The 12260-nt window shown below is 38.9% G+C and overlaps 1 non-coding gene across 1 annotated transcript; it reads left to right on the top strand.

Annotated features, from left to right (window-relative positions):
* The first annotated feature begins 2662 nt into the window (after positions 1-2662).
* On the top strand, positions 2663-2735 carry trnak-uuu (transfer RNA lysine (anticodon UUU)). The gene has a single exon. It is a non-coding gene; the product is annotated as a tRNA-Lys (tRNA).
* Positions 2736-12260: the final 9525 nt, after the last annotated feature.

Raw genomic sequence — 12260 nt, 5'->3', positions numbered from 1 at the left:
AATTGTAAGACAAACTGTCATACGATAATGTAGTCCTGTATTTCCTGTAGGTTCAGAGTGGTGTCCTGTTCTGTCTTATGCAGCCATAGCACTCAGTACAGTGTGTGTGATTCTCCTCCTTATACTCATCTCTCATTGGCTGTGTAGCCTACACACAGGTGAGTTACCCCTGAGAAGTAAATATATATATATGAAATTACATTTAAAATGTTAAATAGGGTAAGTCAATATAGATGAGTATCTTTAAAATATGTCGATAAAAAGATGAAATATATGAATAACATTAAACTAAAATTAAATTAATGAAAAAATGAATGTATTGAACAAAGTAACTCTGTATTTCAGGTTCAAAATTTCAGGCAGAGGCTCAGGTATGTTTTTTTCACACTAATAACCAAACATTGATTATTTATGTGTGTGTCTGTGTGTGTGTGTGTGACAATGTATAAGTAGCAACAGTTGTTTTCATTTCCCATTCCAAAGGACAATGAGCAGCCAGAAGTCACATACACAGACCTTCAGTTCAAACAGTCATCAAAATCAAAGTCTGGTAGACGACACCAACATGTCAGAACACAGGAAGACGCCTCACTTTACAGTCAGGTTAAATGTGAGTAACTGCTGTGTTTCACATAAGAGAGAGAGACAGTAGTGATGAGGATCATACAAACAGTGACTGTGTTTTTCAGGTTCAGGATCATCAGCAACCAATGGCTCATCCTTAACAGATACACAGGTAAGATTCATTCACACAGAAAGATATTCCTGATTTAATTGTGAATGGGTGTGTTTCTGTGTGTGTGCGTGTGTGTGTGTGTGTGTGTGTGTGTGTGTGTGTGTGTGTGTGTGTGTGAGTGTATGTGTGTGTGTGTGTGTGTGTGTGTGTGAGAGAGAGAGAGAGAGAGAGATGATGTTGAACAAATCAACTGCTGGGCTCACCATAAAAATGACATTCCTCGCCTTTACTTCATAGGTGGATGAACAGCCAGGGGTGACGTACACACACCTCAATTTCAAACAACCGTCAAAGACGAAGTCTGGTAAGCGACACAGAGAAAGACGCGTCAACGGACAGGATGAGACCTCGCTTTACAGCCAAGTGAAAACCAAATAGCTTTACTGTAATAATGAAAATGCTTCAGAAATAAAACGCCAGAAATGATTCACAGTAAACCTGTTCCAGAAGAGATATTTTTCAGGTTGAATTGTATTATTGGTAAGAACAATTAAATTAATTAAATTAAAAATCTAATTAAATGTATTTAAACTAAATGTAGCTCGGTGTGGAATTCTAAACGGCTTGCTATGAGTTACTTGAAATGATCAACATGTATTAATGTCATATTAAGTGTGTATTGACGTCTATGCTTAAACAACGATACTGAATGTAGTTATAACTCACAAAAAAGTAGGATTCAGGCACATTTTAACAGTTTCCTCTTAAATATGATGCTGTTTTCAACTCCCTGAGGTTTTCGATTAATCATTAAAAATGTGATTAACACAGAGTCAATGAGATTCGCTACGTTTTAAGTTTCAAAAGTTTCAAAAGAGCAATTATTTTTTGTTTAACAGCAGGGAAGAGTCACAGCAATGAAGAATTGTTAAGTTTCTCATTAAAAATACAGATAATACATCACGCGCTGAAGTTGTCCTGCTTTTCCTGGCACTTTATTTATAACTGTACCTAAATTCAAATTCGCATTTGGTCACACAATGAACAGAATGAGTTGCTCAGCGTCTTCATAATGAGTTAGATGCGCTGAATTAGACGATCCTGTTCAGTGCTGTATGGCGCTTTGAGGAGGAAATGACCAAAACACAGCCCGAGGTGGAGTCGATGGGCTTGTTTTTTGTGTCCGTTTTGACTGGAAAATGGTCATCATCCAGCGCCCCTCGCTCTCATGGACAGCGGAACTCATTTCGAATTGGTCAACCCGAAGAACTGTCTCCGTCGTTGTGCTGAGTGAAGTCCCTGGAAATCCCCCAAAACATACAACAATATGCAGTAAAAGCTATCTCGATAACTAAAGAATGAAGTGGCGGTTTAACTGTATGAAGGGGGCAGCGTTGGTTTGAAAAATTCGATTCAGGTCACATGATGCAATTAACCAATACGTTTTTAGATAAGAATTTATTGCTTCCTGGTAGGCTGTGCGGGGGCACACGTGGAAGCAATGTGTGATATATGTGGCTACCGATGGATTCGATTTTTTTCTTTTACATGTTTGCTGTCCAAAAGTAGGTATGGCCCGGGTCCTACCGGTCCCACGGTTCATGTTCTCTCTCTATCGTGTTTGATCAAGTTAAACGACAGGTCACCCTCTTCAGCCAAACCATGGGAACCTCACACTGTCACCTGTATAGTTCCTCAACAATGCGCCGCCGGAAGGAGTGAATCATTAGGATATTTTAAGTAGTACTCCATCAAACTAAACCGTTATGAGGTCAGTTTGTGACCCGTCCCACACCGCCTTAAGTTGAAAACCTCCAGACGCTATTGGTCATCTCTTTTTGACCCAACGCACATCTCTTTTTGACCCAACGCAACCTTGTTGCTGGCCCTGCTCAGTAGTTGGTAGTTGTCGATATGGAGTGAACAAAATTTTTTTTCTTTTTACTTCGATGGAGCGAGTTGAGGAGCTTTTGTAGAGGCGGTAGAGCCCGGATAGCTCAGTCGGTAGAGCATCAGACTTTTAATCTGAGGGTCCAGGGTTCAAGTCCCTGTTCGGGCGTCCTTCCCGTTCAGTTTTTGAAATAGATAGGTCTCGGAGATCTTTCAAGAAACAAACGGTTGTGTTCCCTGCCCACGGTGTGATGAATGGCATGGAATCTCAGGTTGGCTTGTGGGAAACGAAGGCGACCTTGCTGTTTAAGTGCAGTGATACGTCGAAGCAGAGAGAATAGCAAAGTATCTTACACTGACTAGTGCCTCCGAAGTTTACAGAGGACGTTAATATGCATCAGCAACCAATGAAGTGCTACAAAATGCCGGCACTGAGTCACTAAGTAACAGTTCTATCGTCCCCCTCCTGATATAAATCGAGAGTAAATTAACCTAACTGCCAAGCTTGCCACCAGACGGTGCCAAGAGTTACTACAATACACTTAAACTCAACCTACGCTTAGTGGACGGGGCTGTCATAAGAATATTGAAAACGCATCATTAAGTCTCTGCTGCCACCTAGTGCGAGATGTGGTGCATGGTTCTGCACGTGCACAGAGTTCAGACAGACTGAATCACTAAAAATGAAAGAACTGCAACTAACGAAGAAATGTTAGGCTAAAAATGTCATCGTCATGTGTTACAAATAGTGGCCATGAAAAGCAATCCGTAATGAAACTACATTCTTATCCATATAATGAATGAACCTCATGTACTAATGAAGTGCAATAAGAAGAGTCTAAACCTTTAATAGGAGGAGTTATTATTAGAGGCCCTGTGTCCATGCTAATGCGTATTGTAGCAATCACCAACATTCGGGGTTTTTATTATTTATGTGTTTATTTATTTGTTTGTTTGTTTGCTTGTTTGTTTATGTTTTTTTTTATCTTCTGGACTGACCTGCTGGACTGACCTTCACGGACCATAAGCGGCCGTCAGAATGAGCGGGTCATTTACGCGCTGTCCTTGGTGCTGAAATGAAGACTTTCGAGAGGAAATCATGAGGAGCGAATCAATAGTAGTAGTGAATCACTCGGGAAAGTCTTTCATTTCGAATATTCAGCACGTGTGTGTGTGTGTGTGTGTGTGTGTGTGTGTGTATGTGTGTTAGTTTAATCTAGAATTCTCCGCACCTAATGTGATCAGTCCAAAGTATGAGTATGAGGTACTTTTTCCATTGTGTTTCTTGACCTATGTGTGGAGTAATAAACCCCACCTTTAATTTTGTCCTGGAGTGTTCCCTTACTCCGTCAGTCTGCTGTGTACTTATCATCCGTGCGTAACCTGTCATGAAATTTGTGGCAATATGATCCCAAATTAAAAGTCAGCAGAAATCCCACCCTTTTACGGCAGTCAGCCGATCGTGGTCTGTGTACAACATAACCCGATCCAAAAGCAAAATGTGAAAGTTTGACAGATGCCCTTAACCAAAGCAAAGAGCTCTGAGATCTACAGATATCCAAAAGTCACTGTGTGCAAAGCTTCACAGAAACATTCTGACAAGTAAAAGGGGGCACGCTAATCCCATTGACGCAGTACCATGTACTGACCACTAGAGGGAATGATGACATCAAGAGAGGGACTTGACTGTTGTTGGACAAGCTAATGTTAACTGGGCACTGAATGGCCCATGTGTTATGTTTACTCCTACACCACGTACAGTACACATTTTGATCATTTTTGTCTGGTCTTTCTGTAGATACCGTAACCCATGTTTCAACCTCAAACCAATCTCTGCTTCTTCCAGCTATCAAACACATTTTAATTGAATTAACCTCTATTTTACTCTCATTTAAATATTTTTCAGGAGGAATAGTCAACTGTACTTAGAGTACTTTCTTTTTTTTAACAAGAGAACTTCTACTTTTGTTTTTTACACCCCTGTCGAGACTGGTAGTGAACTATTCGTTAGATGCTCAACAGATATATGAGTTACATATTTAAGTAACTAAATATTTTAACTAATGCCGTATATATGTTCTGCCTTAGTAACGGAAGAAGCATCCATAGCTACATGGAATGAGTTCGTAAATAGCAAGTGCACGAAAAACACAGTCCCGCCTCTTCACCTAGGCGGTTGATAACCTACACCACGCACTTTGTGCTCAGTAAATAGAAATTGAAAATGTTCGGCTGTTTTCCAGAAATTGATTTCACGCATCTGTAATGAATGTAAATGTCCAGTAGGTGGCAGAAGCGATGTTTGTGATGTTTTTATTTTTGTCTGCCATATGCTGGTCGGAGCTGAGAGAAAGAACAGTTATTTTTGCAGAGGCAAAAAGAGAGGGTTTTTTTTATAACTGGCTCATCCAGAGATGAACTGAGACCAAATTTTCGCTGTCAGTTCGAACAACCCACATGCAGCTGATGGACAGAATTTGCGAGAGGAAAATATTAAACTTCATTGCAGTGTTGTTACTTTCGTTGCCATTTTACGACAAGAAGCTGGATAAATAACCTTTACCTTTGTATGATTAAAACGTCCTTTAAAACATACGCTCCCCCTAACTTAATGCTTGAACCGCTAGGGGGGGAAGAGTTAAGTTAGGTAAGATGCATACATATTCGTAAGGAAATGCTACGGCCCTATTCGAACTAGATTAGATTAGTGTTAAGCCTATAACAAGGTCTCGCTGATTGGTTTTCATTTCAGAGTTCAGTAATGTAGAAATTCACCCAGTCGTAACACAGTCAAGTACTGACTAAGTCATCAGAATGACAAAACGTCATTGATTTGAGCAACTTCAGTCAAGTAAAACGGAAATGCCTGCAATTTTCACGCTCTATTTTCAGACTAGCCCTCACAAACGCACGTTAACCCTCCATCTACACACACACACACACACACACACACACCAGAGAGAGAGAGAGAGAGAGAGAGTGGTTACTTCTTTTACCGCTTATCACTAATCTATTGCTATGCTAAAGTAATGATACCCAATCACAAGGCTGGCCCACCCACCCAAGTTGGAGACTTCTCATCACAAAGGTATATTTTATTTTATTTTGAATTTATTTGAAAATGTATCTTTCTTGTGCCCAAAAGCTTACCCACCCCATCACCCCCATAAAATCTTGTTCTCTGTACAAATCTACCAATCACCGTTCATGCGAACAGCAGCGAACACCCCAACAGTGCAGAGACATGTGTAACTGACATTTTTATGTGACATTAGAGTCTGGCAGAACTGCGCCTTTCGATGGTCATGTAAGTTTATATACCAAGATTTATATTTAAAGAATTTTTAAAAATTTATTAATAAACTGAAAATAGTATAAGCAGCCCCTTTCCATTTCGTCTGTCGTAGCGGTTTTGGTTCTTTCATCGTCTTTTTGGTTATTTAGCAATCGCCTGATCGTAGCGGTGATCCATCTGCATTGTCGATGATTTGAACAAACAAACCCCAAAGCCCAAGCCAGCCAATTTTTAAAACTTACCCACAGCGAGTAATCGGGGAGATGTTTCTATGCTACGTTGCCAAATGGGAAATGTTAGCGTGTAGAGGCTTAAAATGATTGTATTTTAAGGAAAATTATCGTACACGAGTAATAACCAAGACAGAGAACAAATAGGCGTAAGTGTGTAATCTCAGGAAACACGTATTTATTGAGACGAACGACTTTTACAAATTCGATAATTATCATACGTCTGCCAACGCTCAAGCTAGCTTTGTTAATTGTTATTAAAGCCACAATGGAAACAGGACGCTGTCCATGTTTTATTAAATACACCATTTCACTCGTTGGAGTGCAGCGGGGAAGGTTAGGGTCAAAGCAGCAGGGAGACCACTTCCAAAAATCGAGATTACCAAAGCAAATGACAAGATCAGTGTGTTAAACCCCACATAGTATGAGAAATTCATTTTTACAGTATACGGTCATGTAATGGACAAAACACAACTGTCATTCTTACTAGCCACCCAGGCAATGCACAATGTTCCGTGGTCAGACCACCTCTTGAAAATGTAAGAGCAGCTATCACAGCATAACATTGCCAACTATATCCCAAAAACACACCACTTAAAATGCTAGCAAGCTTTTATCAGTGCTTATTGTGCTGTTGTTGTGCTTCGCGTGTCTTTTAGGTCGATAGTTCACTAGTTTTAGACCAAAACTCTTTACGGCTGCCTTAAATGCGTATAGGTTTTACATGCCCGCATATGCCCTCACCAACACCCCACCACAAATTTCACCAAACTTCACCGAGCGCACCTTCCTTACTCCCCTACTTTTAACAACCACCAGCCACCACTGGCTTATATATATATATATATGTGTGTGTGTGTGTGTGTGTGTGTGTGTGTGTGTGTGTGTGTATATACACACAGACTCAAAAGGACTTGCGCAGCTGACAAAGGACTTATGTCTGAAACATCCTGTTTCTTCTGAACATATATTTCTATAATTTGCCCCCCACAAAATCTCACTGGTCTACCCTGTTACCGAGAGCTGGAGCCAGGCCTGTGAATGTCTCTCCTGATATTTTGGCAATTACAATTAATGATAATAAAAAATAAATATGTCCAATTCCAAATAACTGTCTTACTTCTACTGTTTCGTCTACTTTTTTACTTTCCATCTTCTTATTGTTGATCTTACCATTATTATTCAGAATGATTTGCTGGTTGTTGACACCGAAATTGTCAGAATGATATCATTAATAATAAAAAAGGACATTAATAATGTTTTTAAAAAGATTCAAGACCAGTGGGTGCCACAACACACCTACAAACCATGACACATGCTGGATATGAAAACCATAATGAACATGGACAAAATGCCCAAAAAATAGATCATTGTAAACGCAACGCGCAAACCAGCATTCCCGAGACGGAGGTAGACGAGTGAAACGTCTTCAGAATCAAGTCTTTACTGACTAGCGTGTTTATCTGTTTCTTCTTATTTTTAGACAAAACAGAGTCTTGGCTCCGATATAATAGTGTCGATTTGGAGAAGCTGGGAGCTACGACAGTTATTTGGTTTCTCGCGTATTTATCTTTCCGGTGTCACGAGACCGTGGACGGAAAATTCCAACTCCTTCTTTACTTTATCATCATCACAAATGGTGGCTATTTTTTTTAAGAGTTAGTCTCTGAAAATTCTGAGCTTCAAAATTTAATTAATTTCCCTTCTTGTCAACTTGCACTGATGATATGATTGTTATAATAATGCGACGGTGCATTCAAACAGTTTTCTTGGTGAGAAAAGCATGATGGAAAGAGGTGTGTCTTGTTCACTCTTCAACGCTCACACCACATCTTTGTTCTTTCACTGAGGTCAGGGGTGAAAGTTTCCACTGAAAAAAAACAACAGACAACTTTCCACTTCTCAGGCCAGGTTAATGCAGTGGTGGTTTGTTGACAGGATATATACACACATTCTGTTTAACGCTTGTCACTGCGCATCACACTCTTCAGAGTGTGACCAGCATAATCATTTTATACATCATATTTTTTACCAAGAAAAACTTCAAATGTACATTGTTAGGCCTCTTTCTGATTCTTCTGTTTTACTCCATTTTACTCTGACATATTTTCGACATTGTACTTTGCATGATCATCTAAATGTTCATACACGCGAATTATCTGATCTGAGAAGAAAATGTCTTGGAATGTTGGTAACTGGGGATTTTTAAAATATTACTGAATTCGTTGGAAAATTAATTAGCGTGAAATTTACTTGACTAACCAGGCCAAGTACACTTTTGACGTCAGAACCTAATACATCTTGGTGTGTAACTGACTTAGGCTCGTTTGTTTAACAAATCATCATACAATGAAAACAAGAAAGAGATTGGATGCTGAAGGAGAAGGCTTATTGACGACAAGGCTCTTGAGAGGTTCCCCTTTAAGCACACAAACCAAAAAAAAACAAAACGTTGTGGTTAAACGGTTGAAACTGCGTGTCACTAAGTGAGGAGCACTGGCCATGTGACACATTTAATTAAGGTGTTGCGGTGATACTGCCTCGTTTAGGAAGTTATACAGTTAAAGTAGCAACAGGACATGTACTTGTTTGCATGCCACCTCTTTTCTTTCCTTTCTTCTTGTGTCTGTCCTGCTACTCTTGAGAGCGTCTGTTTCTAAGGCACATGGCTCGATTTATCATTCTCCTGCTCTCTGTTTTTCACGTGGGTAAGTTTGTGCATGTCAGTTGCCAAATCAATAAATAGATATATTGATATACGTGGACTCCACTGTTGGTATGTTGCACTGGCGCGTGTCAAATGTTCATATCTCAGTCTCAGCAATGAAATATAACGAATTGCTTAATCATAAGCAACGTCACTCATCATTTAACATGTGCATAACTGCTATGTTTATTTAATTTATGGAAAGTAAGTATAAATTCATGCTATATAAGTTTGTTTGTTTATTTGTTTGTTTTTGTTACTCTTTCCACAGATGCGACCCTTTTAATTATTTCCAAACCAGGCAGTAATGTGTCCGTAAACTGCCGCTGTTTCAGAACGGGCGGCTGTGTTTTGGACTACATGCGGTGGGTTCGATTCCATATGAACGGAACAGTAGAGGTCATTAACACAACTTGTCAGAAACCGCCGTGTCGATTTTCCAGCGTAAAATTAAACGCTACTGAAACACAGCTGACGATTTTGCGGGTTGAAGAGCGGGACTCAGGACGTTATTATTGCGGAGAAAGAATGAGTGCACTCATTGACTTTAAGGCCGAGGACACCCTACTGCATGTCGGAGGTCAGTAAGAACAGTCGATATAATTACGATGTTTTTCCTAAAACTTCACAATGAAACATAATGATTTTAGTCTAATAATATTTACATAGAATAGCGCATTCAAAACGTTCAAGTCTTAAGTTTTAAGTGTAATTTTATTTGTTTAGCGCTTTTTACCATCAAAAAATGTCTCAAAGCAGCTCTACGGTGTCTACAGTGCTTGAACCCCCACTGAGAAAGCCCGAGGCGACAATCGATGAACTTTCAATAAAACACTTATCTCAGTTTGTAACAGGAGCTTTGAAGTCGCACATATGTCCACACAAATTTTACCAGAAAATAATTTACAGTCGCCATTAAGAGTGTAAATGATGACCTATCTGTGAGAACGTGTCATTTCACTGTGTGATCCGCACACATTAAATCCGTACCGAATAGAGGAGTTAAGATCATGTAGAACTGTGCAGGTCAAAAGTTTCCTTGTTCAGTTAAACGCAATCCAAATTGAGCAGCTGAAACAGTCTGAAGTTTGTTCCGGTGAACAAGCAAGAAAGAAATCGGCGTTATTTGTATAATCATGTTGTAAAGAATAGACAGAAATGCATTTATTTTTTTGATTACAGGCTAAAAGTCAGCTCACTGGCGAGACAGAGCAGATCAACATTTTGTATATATGACTCTTCGTTCTGATGATCAGTTGCATTCCATTCTATGTTCTATATTCTTTTTCATGTTCTGTAGAACATTCTATGCCCTGTATTCTATTTCATGTTTTCGTCTCAGTAGTGGAAAACGTGGTTGATTAATTGTCTGTCATTATTTTAAAAATGAAAAAAATACTGTTTTCTTTTAGAGGAGGAGGTCTGGACAAAAAACAGTAAAGTCGAGCTGTTTTTTGAGTGGTTCAACAATTCAATTGAAGATCAGCCAGCAAAACGGAGACGTTACGCTGAACTACGTTGTCTAGTGAGCGGTCTGAGTGCTCCAGTGGTGAATATATTTTGGAGGTCATCAGGTGGAAAGAACCAAACCGGTCAGATTTTGGAATTAATGGAGACAAACAGTGGGTGAGTGGACAACAGTGATTTTTTTTTAATGAAAACCATTATTGTCCTGTGAAATGACAAGGTGAGCAGGTAATAGTCACACTGAGAGATGGTGATGATATGAACTGTATTTTTCGCGACGTCTTTGAAGAAAGTATCATTCTGTCTTACTGTACAATAACTGGATTTAAATTTCTAACTACACAGATCTCACTAATTCATTCGTTTTACAGAAATTTCTCCCTCGTCATACACTAGCCACTTAATTTTTCAATCTTTCAATTTCTGCTTTGAAAATTTCAATTTTTAGCGCATCCTGAAGTTCACTCATGAATAATTAACTTCATAGACGTATTTTGTGAGTGGCTTCAGCGTCGTAAAATGAAGTCTTTGTAAATGTAATAATATAGGGTTATAGGATCAGTGGGGTTTTGTTGTTGTTTATTATTTTTTTAGTTTTAGAAATGATTTAAATATTTTAAATTTCCTACGTTTCTTTCTTTTTTTTCTTTATAAGCATTTCTAAAATTATTCCACTTCTTAAGGCTCTCCTCTGTGGTTAACACTTTTATTCGAGTTTTAGTTATAAACCTTATGCCAAACCCCCTCTCTGCCATTATTTTTATCTATCAAATGTGCGTCTTCACCGACTTATTAACGGTCTCCTCATTCAGCTCACGGAACGATTATTGCATACACCATCTTCATCTTTACTCTGTATGGAAGCGTAACCCGTTTAAGATATTGGACTTCACAAGCTACAGCTCAGCGCGTGCATCCTGTTTAGAAGATTTTCTCTAACACAGTCACAACTGGACCAGCAGATTGATTATCTACTAAAATCGTCGTCTGCTGACGTTCCATTCCAGTTTTTATAAACATGAAATTATTTTCCCATTTCAAACAGGTTCCAAGTGATGAGTCAGTTACACATTCCAACTCCCACCAGTAATCAGTCATACTACAATAACTTGGACCATGATCAGAAGAGAGACTCCCATCACTACAACTCCCACAATGCTGGCCAGCATGAGTACAATATTACAGACCTGGAGGAGGGTGAATGGTGGTGCGAGTTTCATGCTGGAGACAAAGTTTACAAGAGCAACACGTTCTTATTGAACAAGAGAAATGGAGAGAATGGAGAGGAATCAGGTAAAGCACACACCCACACACACGAACATATGCGCACGCGCACGCACACACACACACACACACACACACACACAGAAATAATTACCTCTTCATATGCACCAGAAAACAGCGGCATGTAGTCAATTTGAGTACAATATTTGGATTCAGTCAGTGTCTTCTATAACTCTTAATGGATAGTCTACTTTAACATACATTATTATGGAGGGTGTTTTATGAAATTGGAATTGTAAGACAAACTGTCATACGATAATGCAGTCCTGTATTTCCTGTAGGTTCAGAGTGGTGTGCTGCTCTGTCTTATGCAGCCATAGCACTCAGTACAGTGTGTGTGATTCTCCTCCTTATACTCATCTCTCATTGGCTGTGTCGCCTACACACAGGTGAGTTACCCCTGAGAAGCATATATATATATATATATATATATATATATATATATATATATATATAAAACTACATTTAAAATGTTAAATAGGGTGAGTCAATATAGATGAGTATCTTTAAAATATATCAATTAAAAGATGAAATATATGAATAACATTAAACTAAAATGAAATTAATGAAAAATGAATGTATTGAACAAAATAACTCTGTATTTCAGGTTCAAAATTTCAGGCAGAGGCCCAGGTATGTTTTTTCACACTAATAACCAAACATTGATTATGTGTGTGTGTGTGTCTGTGTGTGTGTGTGTGTGTGTGTGTG

The sequence above is a fragment of the Chanos chanos genome, chromosome 9 (genome assembly GCF_902362185.1).
Source record: "Chanos chanos chromosome 9, fChaCha1.1, whole genome shotgun sequence".
Classification (NCBI taxonomy): Eukaryota; Metazoa; Chordata; class Actinopteri; order Gonorynchiformes; family Chanidae; genus Chanos; species Chanos chanos.
The sequence above is the reverse complement of the archived record's forward strand: the minus strand, read 5'-3'. Positions and strand labels throughout refer to the sequence as shown.